At 39.0% G+C, this 20,376-nt stretch overlaps 1 protein-coding gene and 1 long non-coding RNA gene across 2 annotated transcripts in view; one reads left to right on the forward strand and one right to left on the reverse strand.

Annotated features, from left to right (window-relative positions):
- LOC129728072 (uncharacterized) overlaps positions 1-2,155 on the forward strand; it is a 95,526-nt gene extending 93,371 nt beyond the window's left edge. Inside the window, exon 5 of the long non-coding RNA XR_008728619.1 lies at positions 43-2,155. This is a non-coding gene — a long non-coding RNA (uncharacterized LOC129728072). The remainder of the gene's footprint in view (positions 1-42) is intronic.
- The window catches only part of LOC129728802 (uncharacterized), a 625,151-nt gene that overhangs the window by 249,325 nt on the left and 355,450 nt on the right, over positions 1-20,376 (reverse strand). The gene's annotated exons all lie outside the window — the stretch shown is intronic.

Genomic DNA, 20,376 nt, shown 5'->3' on the forward strand with positions numbered 1-20,376 from the left:
TCACTGCACAGACGACAAATCACATTTTTCTTTTGTTTTCAGCATCACCCGTGTGTTTTGACCGTTTTGACAGATACGATGTAATAGTATTGGTGAACCCACTCGCAAAACTGACAAAAATCACAGTGCGAACATGTCTGTTTTGCAGGCGCTTCCAGGTCAAAACTGGGTCAATGTCGAGCGAATAAAAAAGGGTTTTGACAGCAGTTAGTGCGCTTCCAGGTCGAAACGAGGTGAGCTGGTGGAATAAAGAAATTCGCTATTAGAAACATACTTCTTTTTTTTTTTTTTGTTCACACAACATATATTTGACACGGCACAATACAAATTAATGTTTTACGGAGCCAATTAAATCTAATGCCTTATGGTCTAGAATATCTTATAATCTAAAGGCAAAATTCTTTACCCTCGCTGCCGACTACGAGCTGAAACTAAATCTAGCTTGAGCTTGAGCTTGAGCTTGATTGATCACCACCGGTTGCCACTTCGTTACTGACCAGGATCGATTGGAATTGTAAATCGAATTTAGTGATTACTGCTTGGGATTTAGCTTTTCGATGTGCATCTCCAATAACCCCTGCATGCTGATCAGTACCGACGCCTGCCGGTCCAGAACGTAGATCAAAGGAAGGAAGGAAAGGGGTGTTCGATACTTGTTGTTACTAGAGGCCGGATATACTCCTGCACACTCCACAAGCACCACGGGTATAGGAATTTTGTGTTAGTTGTCTGTCGCGTTTCTTCTCTACATACGATAAAACTCTTGGCGGTATTTATGGGCACTCGCGAACCTATCTTTTATGTATCTAAAGCAGGTATTAGACGAAGCAAATATTTGCTGTTCCTCAATACAGATTTTATTTTGTGCAAATAAAAATCGCACCAAAAACAGCAAATATTTGCGTCGTCTAATACCTACTTAAGACGTTTTGTTTCATTGATTGAGGATTTTAGGAGTACGACGGGAATAACGAGTATTGTACTAATAGAGGAACTGACCGACTCTTCCAATTTTGAACCCGACGTGCACGCACTTTCCCGAGGTTAGTGGTGCGATCTTCGATATATGAACTCACGAAAGCACGCCAGGTGCCAACATGTTTGAAACCTTATCATATTTGCAGTGACGGGATACAAGCGAATCGTGGAGGTTAAGTAATTTCGGTTACCTTATGTATCGTACGACTCTACGCGTTTCTGCTCATGAACACCTTAATTTACCCATGCACGAATCAATGAGTAGCTTTATTTAGTAAGAGGTTAAGCTTTATTCGGAAACTGTAAGCCGACCGCAATTTTAGAGGATATAAGATCTACAACGCGTTTTTCTCTTGTAATATAATTTTCGAGAGTTGGTGCTCAATAGAAAACAACTCGGACGGATTCTCTAAGACCTCCCGAACATCTCACTGTTACACCGTGCGATCATTGAAAGGTTGAAAGGTAAAGCCGTCGTACTCGAAGAGGCATACTGTGCACAACCACGAGAGTGCGCGCGAAATCCCCAACAGACCGCCTATTGCGAAAACAAGCTCGACGCGTTCGCTACTGTTATGAACAAGCTATGTCCCTCATCTAATCTGTAAAATGGCAAAGTTGCATGAATTCGAAGCCCATGAAACTTGTACAAATGGAACATAACCTAGTTCCAAATTTAATCACAAAACGCCGAGCTAATCACGATAAAGATAATGTCGTTGATGTCGTCACTTCGCCATACATGATTTCAGCGCAACTGAATAACGATTTTGTATAGTAATATTTGTCAAAAGCTAGGGGATTTGTAAGAAAAAAAAAATTAAAATAAATAAATTAACGGCATGCCAAATATTACCGATGCCGGAAGTTTTGGTGATGTCATTTTTAAGTATCACATATCATACGCAGAGAAATGGCAAGTCAGTTTGAGCTAACTTTATGACACGGTAAGTTTCATTTGCTTTCTGTTTTTAAATCGAAATCGAATTCGTATGATCTCTGTTTCTACACCAATATTAAAAGATGTGAAAACATTTTAAAATTACCAAACCGATGTTGTACATTGGGACGTAACTTGTCAATGGGCTTCTTTCGTATAATGCCCGAGTATCCGCCAGTAGACGGCGCTCCACGCGTCCGTTTCTTTGACGCTCTTAGCTTTGATTCTTTGATCTTCATGTTAGGTGCGTGCCACATGCTAACAATAAAAAATTCGATATTTTTCCTTAACCTCTAAGATTTTTAAACTCAACTTTTTCCGGTATTATTACGTTCCGGTTTTGACCTATCTTACGCATATTGTCCACATCTTCATTGAAATGCTTGAGGTAAATTTAACTTTGTTTATTATCAAAATTTAGGAACAATCTCTCTTGTTTTTCAAATAGTTTTTGGTTACTGGACGGACACTTCGAATTTGTCGTTTGGGAGATTATCGGTCTTCACAATTTCTGTCTCTATTCCACCAAATTACCCACTGCATCGCTACCGAGACGGAGATACTTATTTTACGTAGTCTAGTGGCGAGCGAGTGTGCGAGATCGACCGCTGTTATATTCGTCCACCTGCGGTACCAACTGTCACACTATTCAGGAAGCTTCTATATTTACCAATAATCTCCGAGTAGGCTTGCATGATGGGGCGCAAGCTTCATTTGTTATTTTAGCCTCACTGCTAAATGCTCGGATCTACGTACATGACACCAACGGAGAATCTTTAAGGTACGACTCTATTAGCACGGAGCCCGTTATTACATTACATATTTTGCATGAACCTAGTAACATCCTATGCCCATATGCTAGCATACTACATTTTAGTGAGCCATTACCAATTGCAATGTCGAATTCTTCAATGACTGATCCACTGCTACTTGCTGGTGCGATTACTCATAATACAATTCCTAATTCGCAAGAGTCCTTTATTAATCCCGTTATAATTGATGCCAAGCGTGGGCTCCGCTTTGCCTACCTAAATGTAAATGGATGTCGAGTCTTTGAAAAGCGCAAGTCCTTGGATGAATATCTTTACTCACTACATGTTCACATCGCAGTGCTTCAAGAGGTGAATTTGGATTGCCTTCAGACATCTACAAGCAACTTTAGATGGTTTTTGTGTGAGCCAGGAGCGCGGGTTGGCTATATTATTTCGCATCGGAGCTCCGATTACTGTGCGCGAGATGTGAAGCAATGATGCCAATATACAGCATTGCGAAGTTAAATGTAAGGTAACTTGATTTAAATCTTCATATGACAAAGTCATTTTGAATATTTGTACGAGCTAAAACTAAATCTAATACTAAAACTAACATGGTTTTTTTTTTGTTTCGCTGTTAAATTGGCACCTTTATGCTCTTCAAGTTATAAACATGTAGCATGTATGGCAAGTTTCGCTGAGCGAGAATATCACGAACTGGCACATAGGGCTGTATTCCTCGGGCCCTGAGGGTATCCAAAAGTAGAGATTTGGCGCCGCAGAATTCAGCACACACCCAAACCACGTGTTCAATGTCTTGATACCCCAATCCACAAACGCAATGATTACTGCTCGCCAGCCCAATACGCAAGAGATGTGCATCTAGCCCGTAGTGGTTGGACATAATCCGAGACATCATGCGAATGAAATCACGTCCTACATCCAACCCCCGAAACCAAGGTTTGGTGGAAACCTTGGGGATGATGCTGTGTAGCCACCTCCCCAGTTCTCTCTTATCCCACGAGGCCTGCCAGTTGACAAGTGTACTCTGACGTGAAAATTTTAAAAATTCATTGTAGGCAATTGGTCTGTTATAAATATCACCGTTTGTTGCGCCCACCTTAGCCAAAGTGTCCGCTTTCTCATTGCCCGGAATGGAACAATGAGAAGGGACCCACACATGGGCATTGTTTCAATAATCCCTAAGGTATACTGAATTGCAGCCAATTCTGCGACGTAAACAGAAGCAGGATTATCGAGCTTGTAGGAGGCGGTAAAATTATTGTTGAAGATACCGGAGCCAGTGGACCCGTTGAGAAGTGATCCATCAGTATAAAACGCATTGTCGCAGTTGATGTTTTTATATTTGTTATAAAATATTTTAGGGATCTGCTGCACGCGTAGATGATCCGGGATTCCACGAGTTTCTTCCATCATGGATGTATCGCAAAACACAGTAGAAACAGAAGTATATAATAAGTTGACACGATTGGAGGTGTATGAGGAAGGATTTATACTTTGAGACATGTGATTGAAATACACAGTCATGAAACGGGTAAACATACTTCTTGTCATAGCCTAATTTCACATTATTATACATAACGGACAAAGTTAAAGTCCAATAACAATAAAGCTCAATAGGGTCTTATGGGGAAACAAGACCTTTCATATGATACTAATTTTGAGAAAATCGTTCCAGCCATCTTTGAGAAAAGTGAGTGAGTTTAAACAGTCTTTGAAACACGTTTCTTTGCGTAACTTTTAAACTACATGTCCAATCATTGTAAAATTATCTTACAAATGGTTCAAAAAAATAAGCCAGTTCTTTTGATACCGATTTTATAATATTGAAACCGGAAGTCGCCATTTTGGAGTTCATAATGGCATTTGAAGACAATTTCTGGATTTTGAACGTCGCACTGGTTAAAGAAACACTCATATTGTGTGGAATTTGGTCATTTTCAGCTGTTTTTCAGAAACCGGAAGTCGCCATCTTAGAATTCAAAATGGTATCTGTGGTCGATTTTAGCTACTGAGTATCATTCTAGATCCGGATATTATTATATTGGGTGGAAATCGGTCATTTTTGTCTGCTTTCCAGAAACCGGAAGTTGCCATCTTACAATCCAAAATATTGACCAAGGTCGATTATGGAACATATTTGTTACCACAAAAAACATTCACCTGCCAAATATGGTTCCATTTAGTTGATGAGTTCGCGAGATATGCAGAAACATGTGCTTTCAGAAGAGGGAGAGGCGTCGAACCGTTATGGACATATTTGTTACTTCCGAAAACATTCACATACCAAATTTGGTTGTATTTTCTTGATTTGGTCTTGAGCTGTGCGAATTTTGTGTTTCATTTGTATGGGACCCCTCCCTTCCAGAAGAGGGAGGGGTGTCAAACCATTATGCACATATTGTTACCTCTAAAAACATTCACCTGCCAAATTTGGTTCCATTTAGTTGGTTAGCTCTCGAGATGTGCAGAAATTTGTGTTTCATTTGTATGGAACCCCTCCCTTCCAGAAAAGAAAGGGGCGTCCAACTATTATGGACATATTTGTTACCTCTTAAAATTTCCACATGCCAAATTCGGTTTCATTTGCTTGGTTTGTTCTTGAGTTGTGCAGAAATTTTTTGTTTAATTTGTATTGGACCCTTCCCTTTCAGAAGAGGGAGGGGTCTCAAACTATCATAGGAACCTTTATTGGCACCAAAAACCCCTACATGGCTCACGTCGGTCGGTTAAGTAGTTTTCGAGCTTATATGGATCAGACAGACAGACCGGACTGCATTTTTATATGTTGTAATCTGCATCAATATTCTAGAACCTAAAGAGTGGATATACATTATTATACATAACGGACAAAGTTAAAGTCCAATAACAATAAAATTCAATAGGGTCTTATGGGGCAACAAGACCTTTCATATGATACTAATTCTGTGAAAATTGGTCCAGCCACCTTTGAGAAAAGTGGGTAAGTTTAAACAGTCTTTGAAACACGTTTCTTTGCGTAACTTTTAAACTACATGTCCAATCATTGTAAAATTATTTTACAAATGGTTCAAAAAAAAAAAATAAGGCAGTTCTTTTGATACCAATTTTGTTCAAATCGGTTATGTAGTTTCTGAGATAATGAAGTTTTGTGATTTTCACATTTAGATACATAACCTCGAAACTAAAAATCCGATTACAATAAAATTCAATAGGGTCTTACACACACACACACACACACACACACACACACACACACACACACACACACACACACACACACACACAGAAAATGCTCAATTCGTCGAACTAAGTCGATTGATTTATGTGATCCGACCATTTGGAGCATTTTTATACCTCTGGTTTTTTCAGTAATTGCTATACCTTTCTAGAAGAAAGGCAAAAATGTAGAACCAGTCTGGTTTGTGACTATGTTTTTATCTTAATTTGTTTATTCGAAGAAATATTTAACTGACAATAAGATAAACCAATAGTAAAACCCTACAGTAACTTATTTTGCATTGTATAATTATAATCAAACTCATTCCAACTTGCCTAAAACTCTTTTCTTTTTCGGTTTCAACGGGAACCTACTACAAGTAGCACTTTTCTGTACAGGAGAGTAAAAGGACTTTCATTTAAAGTGATCAGATTTTGGCCGCCATCTTGGACTATATCAGAAAAATGCAATTTTGGCCGTGTTCGCAACTACCGATTTTCGATCTGAGACCAGCATTGGAAAGCTGAGAAAAGATGCTATGAGATGTAAGAAAAAAATTTGGTGAGCATTAGTGTTAACCTACCAATTTAACGGATTTTTCCGAACGAATTTTCAAAATATTCAATGCAATCCGCACAATTAACGTAGTAGCCATATGCTGAAACCAAGTGGATGCGCATGTTATAACCCTACTACAGCGGTTCTCAACCTGGGGTACGCGTACTGTAGCAATTAAACAAACCAGAGTTAAATTGAAACCTGAGCTAGACCTTTACAACATGATCAACTATTACTCTCTCCCACGCTGCGAGAACAAACCGAACCAGAGGGTACAATTGATTTGAAAAATATCGCCAAGGGGTACGTGGACAAAAAAAGGTTGAGAACCGCTGCCCTACTATATATCGTAATCAGTTATTACAAAAGTTCACATCAATGGACAACGTAATCCTAATTCCCTAACAAAAAAAAATCGTAATCAGTTAATTATGCAACTGGTACGCCCATACTATTTGCCTTGAGATTAGTAAGAAAAATATATGCAACATAAGCATGTTAGAAATTGATTTCTGTTAATAATATTTATTTCTGTTCTTCGTGGGTTATTTTAATTCTCGGAGCAAATTGAATATTGTTTAATATTGATTACGGCATGGAAATTTTACTCTACGTACATGTGAAAATCGTTTTTTATAAACGGTGTAACCGTTGGCTACAATTCCTAGTTTTTTCATGTACCTAATTATTTATTTGCATGTTTCGGGGTTGCGCAGGTGAGAGAACTCCTGCGTCAACAGAAGCAACGTTAAGCAACAAATACTAGTGAATAGACACTGCACGCCACACTATTATGTAAATACACATTAACACGCCACAAATACATGAAATAAATAAATAAAGTGAGGGTTCTTGGTTTTTGTCCTTTATCCACGTTATCCTTGATTACCTCATTGATAGCTAGCCTTCCCCGCAACACCAGTAATAGGGCCTGCTCTGCCGCAGAATTTGCCAGCCGTAAAATGTTGGGAAGTCAGTCGGTTTCAACGGGTTTTTTTTTCTTCATCTATAGTTTATTTGACACGGCACAAATACAATTCAATGTTTAACGGCGCCAATTATATCTGGTAGCTTACTTTCTAAAGTATCTTAATAACTAAAAGCAAATTTTTTATCCTCGCTGCCGACTGAGCTGAAACTAAATCTAACTTAAAGCTAGAATATTTTGCATTAAAAGCACAGGTTTGCTGTTTGATGGTTTTCATTGCCATAGGTAAGCAGCATATTAAATTTGTTCCGCTGCTGGGCCAATATATTACGGACTGGCATATTGGGTTGTTTCCATCGGGCCTTGAGAGTATCGTGCGGGTCTGATTGCTGTTTCCGGATCCGGGGTCTTAACGTGTTCTTGTCGTTTGGTTGGATGTAGGCGGAAGGGGATAGGACTAAACTGGGGCGTGGATGGATTTCAGGAAAACGTATATAAGGTACATGTAGGATAGGTCACGGCTCGCCAAGACATCACGAACAGGAACAGCCGGCTGCCTACCTTCGGCCTGCAGGGAAGCTATTAATCTAGACCTGGCGTCACGGTGTACAGGGCATGACCAAACAACGTGCTCTATGTCGTGATAACCTTCACCACAGGCACAGATACCACTCTCCCCGAGCCCAACACGACGGAGATGCGCGTCAAATCTATAGTGATTGGACATAAGCCGGGACATCACGCAAATGAAATCCCGACTTACATCCAACCCCTTGAACCACGGGTTCGTCGATACCTTGGGGATTATGGAATGTAACCACCTTCCCAGTTCCCCCTTGGTCCAAGAATTTTGCCAACTGATGATCGTATTCTGACGTACAAATGCAAAAAATTCATTAAAGGCAATTGGTCTTTCATAAATATCACCGTTTGTTGCGCCCACCTTAGCCAAAGAGTCCGCTTTCTCATTACCCGGTATCGAGCAGTGAGAAGGGACCCACGGTAATCTGAAACGATTTTTCGGATAAAGCACTCAGATGTTCCCGTATTTTCCCCAGGAAATACGGAGAGTGCTTAACATCTTTCATCGATCGGAGAGCCTCAATGGAACTGAGACTGTCCGTAAAGATGAAATAATGGTCCGTGGGCATTTTTTCGATAATCCCTAGGGTGTACTGAATTGCAGCTAATTCTGCGACGTAAACAGAAGCAGGATTATCGAGCTTATGGGAGACGGTTAAATTGTTATTGAAGATACCGAAGCCAGTGGACCCATCAAGAAGTGATCCGTCAGTGTAGTACATATTGTCGCAGTTGATGTTTCGATATTTATTGGAAAAAATTTTAGGGATCTGCTGCACGCGTAAATGATCCGGGATTCCACGAGTTTCTTCTATCATGGATGTATCGAAAAACACAGTAGAATCAGAAGTATTTGATAAGTCGACACGATTTGGAATATTCGAAGAAGGGTTAATATTTTGGGACATGTGATTGAAATACAATGTCATAAAACGGGTTTGAGAATTAGGTTCGATTAACCTTTCAAAATTTTCAATCGCGGGACGGTTCAAGACCTCACATTTGATAAGAATACGAGAAGACAGGCTCCAGAAGCGGTTTTTCAATGGTAGTAATCCAGCTAAGATCTCCAAACTCATCGTATGGGTCGATTGCATGCAACCCAAGGCGATACGCAAACAACGATATTGTATTCGCTCCAGTTTGATCAAATGTGTGTTTGCTGCGGAGCGGAAGCAGAAACACCCGTACTCAATAACAGACAGTATCGTTGTTTGGTAAAGACTTATAAGGTTCCTGGGTGGGGCACCCCACCATTGTCCGGTTATTGTACGAAGAAAATTCACTCTTTGTTGACATTTTTTAATCAGATACCTCACGTGACAACCCCAGGTGCCTTTAGAGTCGAACCAGACACCAAGATATTTGTGTACCAAAACCTGAGAAATCGTTTTACCCAATAATTGTGTTTGAAGCTGAGCAGGTTCATGCTTCCTAGAAAAAACTACTATCTCAGTCTTCTCCGGAGAGAATTCGATACCTAGCTGTAAAGCCCAAGCAGACAAATTGTCCAAGGTATCTTGCAATGGTCCTTGCAAATCGGCAGCTTTGGCTCCTGTAACAGAGATTACACTGTCGTCTGCAAGTTGTCTTATCGTGCATGAATTTGCCAGACATTCGTCGATGTCATTTACATAAAAGTTGTAAAGAAGGGGGCTTAAACATGAGCCCTGGGGAAGACCCATGTAGCTAATGCGAAAAGTTGCCAAATCGCCGTGCGTAAAATGCATGTTCTTTTCGGACAACAAATTGTGCAAAAAATTGTTCAAAATTGGAGAAAATCCTTGTCGGTGAAGTTTACCCGAAAGAATGTCAATAGAAACTGAATCAAAAGCCCCCTTAATGTCCAAGAACGCAGACGCCATTTGTTCTTTGCGAGCATACGCCAGCTGAATATCTGTTGAAAGCAACGCAAGACAATCATTCGTCCCTTCGGCACGGCGGAAGCCAAATTGAGTATCTGATAGTAGACCATTTGATTCGACCCAATGGTCTAAACGACGGAGTATCATTTTTTCCATCAATTTCCGGATACAGGATAGCTTTGCAATCGGCCTATAAGAGTTGTGATCAGAAGCTGGTTTCCCTGGTTCTTGGATGGCGATCACCTTCACTTGCCTCCAATCATGCGGTACAATGTTTTGCTCCAGGAACTTATTGAACAAGTTCAACAAGCGCCTCTTGGCATTGCCGGGTAGATTCTTCAACAAGTTGAATTTGGTTCTATCTAACCCAGGCGCGTTATTGTTACAGGACAGAAGGGCAACTGAAAATTCTGCCATCGTAAAAGGTGATTCTATCGCGTCGTGGCCCGGAGACGCATCGCGAACAATGTTTTGCTCAGGAACAGAGTCCGGACATACTTTCCTGGCAAAATCAAATATCCACCGACTTGAAGACTCCTCGCTTTCGTTGACCGTTACGCGATTCCGCATTCTTCGGGCTGTGTTCCAAAGAGTGCTCATCGATGTCTCCCTCGACGTCTCGTTTACGAACCGACGCCAATATCCGCGTTTCTTTGCTTTAGCCAGGCTTTTAAGCTTGGTATTAAGCTCCGAATACCGTATATAGTCGTCGGGTATACCTCCCTTCTGGAAGGCCAAAAACGCGTCGGATCTTTGCGTGTAGACATCGGAGCACTCTTTGTCCCACCACGGAGTTGGAGGCCGCTCTTTGATCGTTACGCCGGGATATTTCTTCGTTTGGGCTTGCAACGCGGCGTCGAGGATTAAGCCCGCGAGGAGGTTGTATTCTTCAAGTGGTGGGTGATGTTGAATCGACTCGACCGCTTTTGAAATCATTTCCTCGTATAACTTCCAATCGACATTCCGTGTGAGGTCATACGGAATGTCAATTGGTCGCATGCGAGTTGACCCGTTATTAATTGAAATAAGAATAAGCAGATGGTCGCTACCGTGAGGACCGAGGATTACCTTCCATGTGCAATCCAACCGTAGCGACGTCGAACATAAGGATAGATCCAGAGCGCTTGGGCACGCTGGAGGTTTCGGGATACGTGTCATTTCACCGTTGTTTAAAATAGTCATGTCGAAGTCATCGCAAAGGTTATAGATTAAAGAGGAGCGGTTATCATTGTAAGGGGAACCCCAAGCCACACCATGAGAGTTGAAGTCTCCCAAAATCAAACGTGGCGAGGGAAGAAGTTCTATTAAATCAAAGAGCAGCCGTTGCCCAACCTGTGCTCTGGAAGGAATATATATTGAGGCAATACAAAGCTCTTTACCTTGTATTGTCATTTGACATGCGATAACTTCGATGCCTGGAATCGAGGGGAGGTTAATACGATAGAAAGAATAGCACTTTTTAATCCCTAAAAGTACTCCTCCATATGGGGTGTCTCGATCAAGGCGAATAATATTAAAATCATGGAAGTTGAGATCAATATTTGAAGTAAGCCAAGTTTCACAAAGGGAAAATGCATCGCATTTGTTTTTATTTATCAAAACTTTAAACGAATCAATTTTTGGTAAAATACTTCTACAATTCCACTGTAAGACAGAGATAGAATCCTTCATATACGCAGTTGAATTAGGCATCGAAGGATACAATCGCTGCAAGGAGGGGCCATTGGGCAGTCAACTGCTTCAAAAATGATCTAACTGTTGGGAGGAATGCTGTAAGAAAAATTTTAATTGGATCGGGTACATTGAAATTTTCAAAAATCCAGTCCACAATGTCAGAAAATTTCACTAATCCAGAGTTTGTTTCATCAACTGGATGTGCAAAAGGAACAACTGGGGTTTTAGATGTTCCTGGCAGTGCTGGGAACTCCTTCTGGGACTTTAAATTTGCAAGCCCAGTAGGAGTTTGCTTCGGTTTTTCCGCAGCACTGTTTGGTTTGTTCGTACTTTTCATTACACTTTGCGAAATCTTAGGACCTTTACGGGGAAGTTTAGGAGAAGAAACATTTTTCCTCTTCCTAGACTCCCCAGGATTGGCATAAGATGTTCCCGCTGATGAATCGTCAGAATCGGTTTCATCAGAGGACAACAGATCAAAGGGGTTCGATGTTATGGTAGAAGTGGTCACGGTCTTCTTCAGCATCTCAGCATAAGAACGCTTTGAACGCTCCTTAAGTGACCGCTTGATTTTATCTCTGCGCTGCCTGTACACCGGGCATGTGGAGAGCTCATGCTGGTTTTCCCCACAGTGAATACATTTTTCAGCATTAACACTGCAAGAATCTTCCGCATGAGTCTCCCCACACTTGCTACATCGTGCCTTATTGCAGCAGTAGGCGGCTGTGTGGCCTAACTGCTTGCAATTGGTGCAATTCATAACACGGGGTACATACAATCGCACAGGCAGACGAACCCGATCGATCGAGACGTGGCTAGGGAGTGCAGATCCGGCAAACGTAACGCGAAACGAGTCTGACGGAGTGTAAACTTTTTTACCGCCGAGGAGAGACATGGACCGCAATTGCTTACAATCCAAAATCTTCGCCTGTGTTTCGGTATTTTTGAAGCAACCGGTTGCGCTTTTTAGGATACACTCAACAGACAGACTCGAATCGGTTATGACACCGTCGATCTCCACGTCTCGTGCGGGTATGTAAACGCGATACTCGCGTGTGAAGAGCTCAGAGCAAGCGATAGCATTGGCCTGTGCCAGATCACTGACCACGACACGGAGCTTGTTAGGTCGGAGCTTGGAAATTTCGGTCACGGCCTTGTACCCCTTCGTCAGGTCTTTAGAAATTTGCAGTATGTTTAATCGCTTTGAATTCACCCCTGCCTTTGGACGAAAATAAACAGTATAGCTGCCCTGTTGAGATCCGTCCGGGTAAAGCCTGGGGCGAGGGGGGACTGGAGAATGAACAGGGGAGGGGGTAACAGAAGGGTCAGGGTTAAGGGGGTTCGGGGATGGTGGCACGGGAGGCGAGAGATCTATATCCATCGCGCTAAATGTAGCGCACTAGCGCCGACAAGAACACGTACCTATTTACTTCTTCCTTCCAGCAGTGGTTGTCCGATCGTTCGAAGCTGCACCCAAAGCAGCCAGCAGCACCAGTACGGCAGCACCAATACAGCCACCAGCAGTGAGCCGGGTGTGAGATCACCCAGCACAGCGACACGACTCGACTGTCAAATGATGGCCTTGAATTAGAAAGATCTATTCACTGTGCACAGATCAAAACTGCAGCTGGTATTTTGCACCAATACAGCCAAAGTTGCGAGCCGGGTACAGAACGTATCGACACAACTCACAATCTAGTTGGCCTTTAGCGCGAATAATACACTCTTTTGTTTGGCTATTCGTACACACGGACCGGATTGTAATAGAACGACCACTTTGCACGTCCGTTTCTGTCGAGTGTTCGACGCGGAATGTTTCAACGGGTTGTGGGTTAAGTTATATTTACTTTTGGACTTACTTTCTTTTCCGTCAGTTTGAACTTTCACTTTCAAAATTATTGTCCTTAAAGGAGGATCAATGTTTCGTGATGTCAAAACCCCTTCGGCACAGTAGTAGATCGGATTAATAATGAAAATTTACTATGTATAATAGATTTATAATAGTGAGATTGAATCTCATTTATAATTTTCAGTAAAATCTGCATACACAATGGCTGCATTCGATTTAAGATTGGTAATTCTGTGGATTTAAAAGTGCAATACAAAATAGTCTTAATAAGTTTCATTTTACTTATACAAATTTACCTTAGGGACAGAAAGTGAGCTAAGCTTTATTTCATTTGTTCTTCAACGATGTTTGTTTTGTCATTCCGCCAGGATGTAAATTAATCTACGCCGATGATTTGAAGATTTTCCTCGTCGTTAGATCTACAGCTGACTGTGCGGAACTACAGCAGTATATTGATGCTTTCTATAACTGGTGCATACGCAATTGCCTGACAGTTAGTATCTCCAAATGCTCTGCGATTTCATTCACCCGTAGAAAAAAACCAATCCTGTGGAGTTACACAATCTCTGGTCAGCCGCTTGAAAGAGTCACTGTAGTTAAGGATCTTGGTGTGCTCTTAGATTATCAAATGTCCTTTAGAGATCACTACACGAGCATAATTGCACAAGCGAATAGTAACCTAGGGTTTATAATTCGAATCGCCAAAGAATTTTCAGACCCATATTGCCTGCGTGCATTATATTTTTCCCTGGTGCGGTCGGTGCTGGAAACATCTGCTGTTGTTTGGTGCCCCAATGCGGAGATTTGGAAGAACAGAATGGAGTCAGTGCAAAGCCGGTTCATCCGTTATGCACTACGTACTCTACCATGGAGTAACCCGAGTGAGCTTCCTCCATATATTGATCGCTGCCGTTTACTGGATCTGGACACTTTAGCAAAAAGGAGAAATATATCGAGAGTTGTTTTTGTGGGGAAACTTTTCGCTGGACAAATTGATGCCCCGGCCATTCTCTCTCAACTCAACATCTATGTGCCTACGAGAAGCCTGAGATCATGGAACTTTCTACGACTTGACTACCAACGTACTAACTACGGCCAGAACGAACCTATAAGGGCGATGTGTGACGTATTCAAAAGATTTTTTGACTTTAATGTAACCATAGACGTTTTCAAGAATAGGTTAAGACGACTCATGTAGTGCATAAGATAGTTTGAAAATGTTTCATGTGCTTGTTAGATAGCTTGTATTGCTGGAAATCTGTTTGTTAATGTCGCTCTTTGTTCTTTATTTGTTATTGTTGTTGTATCAACATTTCATTAAGACCACTGCGGGTCAGATGGTAATATAATAATAATAATAATAATAATAATAATAATAATAATAATAATAATAATAATAATAATAATAATAATAATAATAATAATAAATAAAAATAACAATTTTGCCTGGCAGGGTTGCCAGATATGTTATTTTTACAGTTGAAAGTTAAATTGCATTTTGCGGCCAATAAGTATATATTGATTTCTATTTAAGTATCTGTTTAAAGATCTGTACGGAGTATTTGGGTTTTCTATTGTCTTTTAGATAGCCTATATTTGGTCATTTAAATAAATCTGAGAAAAACAGAGTGTAAAATTCAAAAATATCTTTAAAATATAATTATCTGAACAAGGTAGCAACCCAATGCAGCTTCGAATTTTAAGAATTTGAAAGAAGTTTTTAGCTTCTGGTTGAATATGCACGATTTTTTACATAACTTTTGTTGAAAAAATATTTTAATTATTATATTACAATTTCTCGCAATAATTTATCTGTCGATCAAGACATTGGTGTTCGAAATCGGTTCAGGGGTAGTAATACAATAAGCACTTCAAACTTAATGAGGAAACATCTGTTGCAGCTACAGAAAGCGAGCTCGTGATTGGTTGAAAGCTACGAAACTGAACTGGAGAAAGTGGGTCCAACTAAACTTTTTACTAATTTACTTTTCAATTATATGTCAATTACTGTATCACAAGCTTTGGCAACCTTCGTCATTCGATCAAAGCTCAAAGCATTGATGATCAAAATCCGTTCAGTTGTATTCTCAAAATGGATGCAACATCCATCGTGATATACTGTTGCGTACAGATAAATTTTGTCCCCAGCCGCACAGCGTAGTGTGCAACACCTTCTGATTTTCGCTTCTATACAACAATAGAGAAGAAGGCAATTCGATTGTCTTCCATCCAGGTTACAACACGATGTCTACGCGTTAGCCTAGCACGCACCCCTGTACGTCTACAACAGCTTGAATTTTTCGCCATATGGAATGAAATTAGGCACTTATATGTAAAAAAAAAAACCTACAAAGTAAATGTGCTAATTGTATATATGTAATTTCTTCAAAAAATTTGTTGCTTCAAAGTAGAATTTTTCAAAACTGTCTCTAGAATCATTGTATTCCATCACTTGCTTCTGTTGCTGGTTTGATCAAGAAGCCCATCATCATACAAAACATAGTTGGGATACCTTCCCAGCATAACATTTGTAAATAGTTTCTCGAAAATGAGTCGTGGTTTACAAAACGCGAGTTATAGCCCAAAATGGCATCTTTTGCTCCTAAAGACGTCTATACAAAGTTTCAGCCAAATCAGAAATGACAATTAAAAAAAATTAAGACTGCTCTAAACTAGTCTAGTTGCGAGGAGTAACTACGGAATGTGCGGCCATCAAGCTCAAGCGCAATATAACAACAACAACTGTGACAATGCGTTTTAAAGTAACGGTGATCCGGACGGTGGCTTCGGTATCTTTAATAACAATTCTGTTAACATCGCAGAATTAGCTGTAATTCAGTATACCCTGGGGATTGTCGAAAAAGTGCCCATGTGCCATGGATTCGGGGATGGAATTAGGACTATATTTTATTCGTGTAAAATAAACCATCAAGGAAAAAACCCCAGACGATTCGGAGGGCGGAAGGTTTTGCCTTTCTCCTAGAAAGGTATAGCAACCACTGGAAAACCCAAAGGTATAAAAGTGGTCCCAATGGCCGAATGTCATATACCACTCGACCTCTTTCGACGAACTGAGCATTTTCTGTATGTATGTATGTATGTGTGTATGTGTGTATGTGTGTGTGTGTGTATGTGCAACTTTTTTTTCTCACTCACTTTTCTCAGAGATGGCTGGACCGATTTTCATAAATTAATTGCAAATGATAGGTCTAGTTGCGCCATAGGTTGCAATTGAATTTCATTGTAATCGGATTTTTAGTTTAGAGGTTATGTATCAAAATGTAAAAATCACGAAACATCAATATCTGAGAAACCACACAACCGATTTCAATAAAACTGGTTTCAAATGATCGGGCGGGCTGTCTCCAGAACCCTTAACTTTTAAATTTCGTTATGATTGAACATATGGTTCAAAAGTTATGTAAAGAAAAGTTATCCTGAGGTTGTTTAAACTCACTCATTTTTCTCAGAGATGGCTGAATCGATTTCCACAAAATTGTGTCAAATGAAAGGTCTAATTATAGATGAGGAAAAAAAAAGGTCTAGTTGCCCCATAGGTTGCTATTTAATTTCATTGTAATCGGATTGTAACTTTGTCCATTGTTCATAAAAATGTGAAATCACATAATGAAAGTAAACATATTGACTTTCTCCTAACGATCACTGGCTAATTAAAAGGTAGAAAAGTGATCCAAATGGCTGAATATCATATACTACTCGAGTCAGTTCGACGAATCGAGCATTTTCTACATGTATGCATGTATAGGTGTATATGTTTGTGTGTGGGTGTGTACGTGTGTATGTGCACCTTTTTTTCGCACTCACTTTTCTCAGAGATGGTCTGACTGATTCTTTCTATCTTGGTGTCAAATGAAGGGTCTATTTGCAGCTTATGTTGCTATTGAATTTCATTGTAATCAAACTTTTAGTTTTGGCGCTGCGTCAGAATGTGAAAATCGCTTTTATATCTCAGAAGCTATGAACATAGTTGAATTCAAATTAATGAGCTTTTGAACCCTTAAACAATGAATTTCATAATATTTGAACATGTGTTTGAAAGTTATAGAAAGAAACGTAACCCGCAGACTGTTTAAAACTATAGCTACGATCAAAATATGTGGCCTCTAGGGGTGTGCGAAACTGGCTTTTCTGGTGTCGAAACGAAACGAAACAAAATTAACCCTTAATTTCGGTTTCGCCAAATTAGTCGAAACGAAATCAAGGTGGACTTCGAGTTCTCGATACGAAACGAAATTGGTCTCTGAATTTCGCGAAATTTCGCGAAATTTCGAAAAATAAAATAAATGTTTCTGAAACATAGCATTACAATGATTTGTAACGTTGGAGCGTACGCTAACGAAGTACCGTTCAGTAGCTGATCGCAAGGTGCTTACCTGGTCGACGAAGAGTAACGTAAGTATTCAGATATTGATAAACCGACAATGACGAGAAAATCAAAAATGTTAAAAACTAAAATCTTGATGCATTCATTTATACAGATTATATTGCAGGTAATAGTAGCGCGATAGATACAAATGATATAAAGGTCAAACTCGAATGTCTTTGTAAATAATAATTTAATAAACTTCTGAACTGATTCTTCTGGTTTGAATGCAACTATGTTCAAAATAGTAATCCTTCTGTCATAGCACTTTCATCATTCAAAATCCAAGTTTTGTCCTAGAGCTCGAACTGGAAAACATGAGAGATGGTAGGTAGGTTTTCAACCATTCCTGTGAGTTTTGGTGTCCCTAGCCTTTCCAAAGAGTTTTTCCCTATGCAAACGTAAAAGCGACGAATCCGATAAGCAATTCCTCGGCGGCCTTCTGATGCATTTCTGTATTATCTAAAAGCAGCAAAATTCACAGGAATGGTTAAAAAGCTGTAAAACCTTTGGAGGGCAACTTTTTTTCGCTTTTGTCGACCAGTGTTATTGAATTTTTTAACACTGTTTAGTCAGACTAGACTAAGTGACATCTTTATCAATTCGAGGAAAACAAAATTTAAGTTAACTATTCTGTAAACTTTGAAGTTTTCAATATTTTTGCACATTTTTTAATATAACTTAAAATTACTTTTTAACTGAGCAGTTCCACAAAAAATATCCCAGTTTCAATATATTTTGTCACTTTAGATTTGGCCTAAACTTTGCATAAACGTTTCTATAGGCTGAGAAGCTATTTAAAATGCTATTTTGGGAGGGTTATTGTGATTATAAATATTTTCAGAGCCAAAAGTTTTTGATCAGTGTGACGTCTCTGGAAAAGTTTTAGATAGTAATTTTATTTTTCCGATAAAAAAAAACTCAAAAAAATTCATTTTTTTTAATGTAAAAGAAACATCAAAACTAATATAAAAAAGCTTATTTTTCAAAAATCTTTTTTTTTCATGAAAATTACAAAAAAATTACCGAAGCGATGAAGAAGTCAAAAAAAAAAAGTTATATTTAAAAAAAAAATTTACAACATGGACGAGGGAAATTTTTTTCTAAGCCTAAAAGTCACACCTTCTATTCCCGTTCATTTTCGCATCCTCGCAAACTGCATACATTGCCCGCTTTTCTAAACTTAAAATGTAAGTCATATGACAAAAATGAAATTAGTTCGTAAAGTAAATTTACAACATGTTTATTTTTGGAAGGACAATATTATTATCTACAACTTTGCCAAAGGCACTATGCCAATCAAACCAACTGTTTCGATTATAAAAATATTTCAATTACCCACAGAGTGTTTGGAAATTAAAATTTTTTTTTCAGCTAAATCGGTTTGTTTGTCTGGCATAACTAGTGTCTCTGGTAAGGTTGTAGAAAACAATTGTGTCCTAAAAAAATATGCCCTGTGAGTTTCTGCGACACCAAAACTAATAAAATGCATTTGGGACCATTCCCAAACTACGTGGTCATATTTTGATCCCTTTTATACCCCCTACTCCCCCGTGGTCTTTCGTGGTCTTTTGTTTTGTGATCTTATTCTGCAAATATGTACAATGAAGTATGAAAATTTTTAAAAAAAATGAAGGTTCAAGAAAACTGATTATTAGTTATTGCGCAAATTGTAAATAGAATTTTCAGTAATATCATTTTCTCAAAACCAAAATAACAAATAGATAATGGTTGTTTATTTTTTATAATATTTCATTGTCCTTAACAAATATAATAATTTCCTTACCTGAAAGTAATTTAAAATAAGCTTTTGTGTTGAGTATATTCAAAATGATTTTTAATTTGTTGTTGAGTATCAGAATAAATAAAATTTGTTTAAGCAGTTTGATCATCTACGATAAATTTTTCGTTTATAGTTATGGTAAATTGTATACTCATCTAGAAATCATCTAGAAAAATATTTAGTTGATAATAAGTGAAACCTTACTTTTAGTGATTTTCAGGTATCGGATTTGTAACTTAGTTTTTTTTTTTTAATAAATTACAAAGTTTTTGAATGTCGAACAAAATATAAACATCTTTCTTTCTTCCTTCAGTTCACGAACATCCAGGTCTTATATATTGTTTTTAAGACCAAAACGTTGATTTTTTTTACCGGTCGTTGAGTATTGAAATATACTTCCAGGAAAAATAACATAAATCCCGACGCATTGCAAAATAGAACTATTATTCTAAAAAAGTAAATGCCATATAAGGTAAAGCCTGTTTAAAACAAAAAAAAAATTTCTTCGTTCGGATAAATTTGAAATATGTTTCAAAAATTTGATTACGGTTAATTGCTGACAACTCTCAAACTTTCCGTGACATTTATTAATTGGCCGTGTCAAAAAAATTTATTAATTAAAAAATTGCGAAAGCTTCGTCTTGACTTAGTGGCAATAATAAATTATAAGTCAGAAAAAAGACTACTTGGTCTATTCGTTAACCCCCACACTCCCCGCGTGATTTTTCGTGGTCTTTTGATAACTACCCCCCCCCCCCTCCCCCTATATATGACTACGTGGTTTAGAAACTTAACCTTTCTTTTCTTCTACCTTGTAAATTCGTCAAGTGCAAAGTCAGAATCACTTTTATGCTATAATCTAA

This window comes from Wyeomyia smithii, chromosome 3 (assembly GCF_029784165.1).
Source record: "Wyeomyia smithii strain HCP4-BCI-WySm-NY-G18 chromosome 3, ASM2978416v1, whole genome shotgun sequence".
In the NCBI taxonomy this organism is placed as follows: domain Eukaryota; kingdom Metazoa; phylum Arthropoda; class Insecta; order Diptera; family Culicidae; genus Wyeomyia; species Wyeomyia smithii.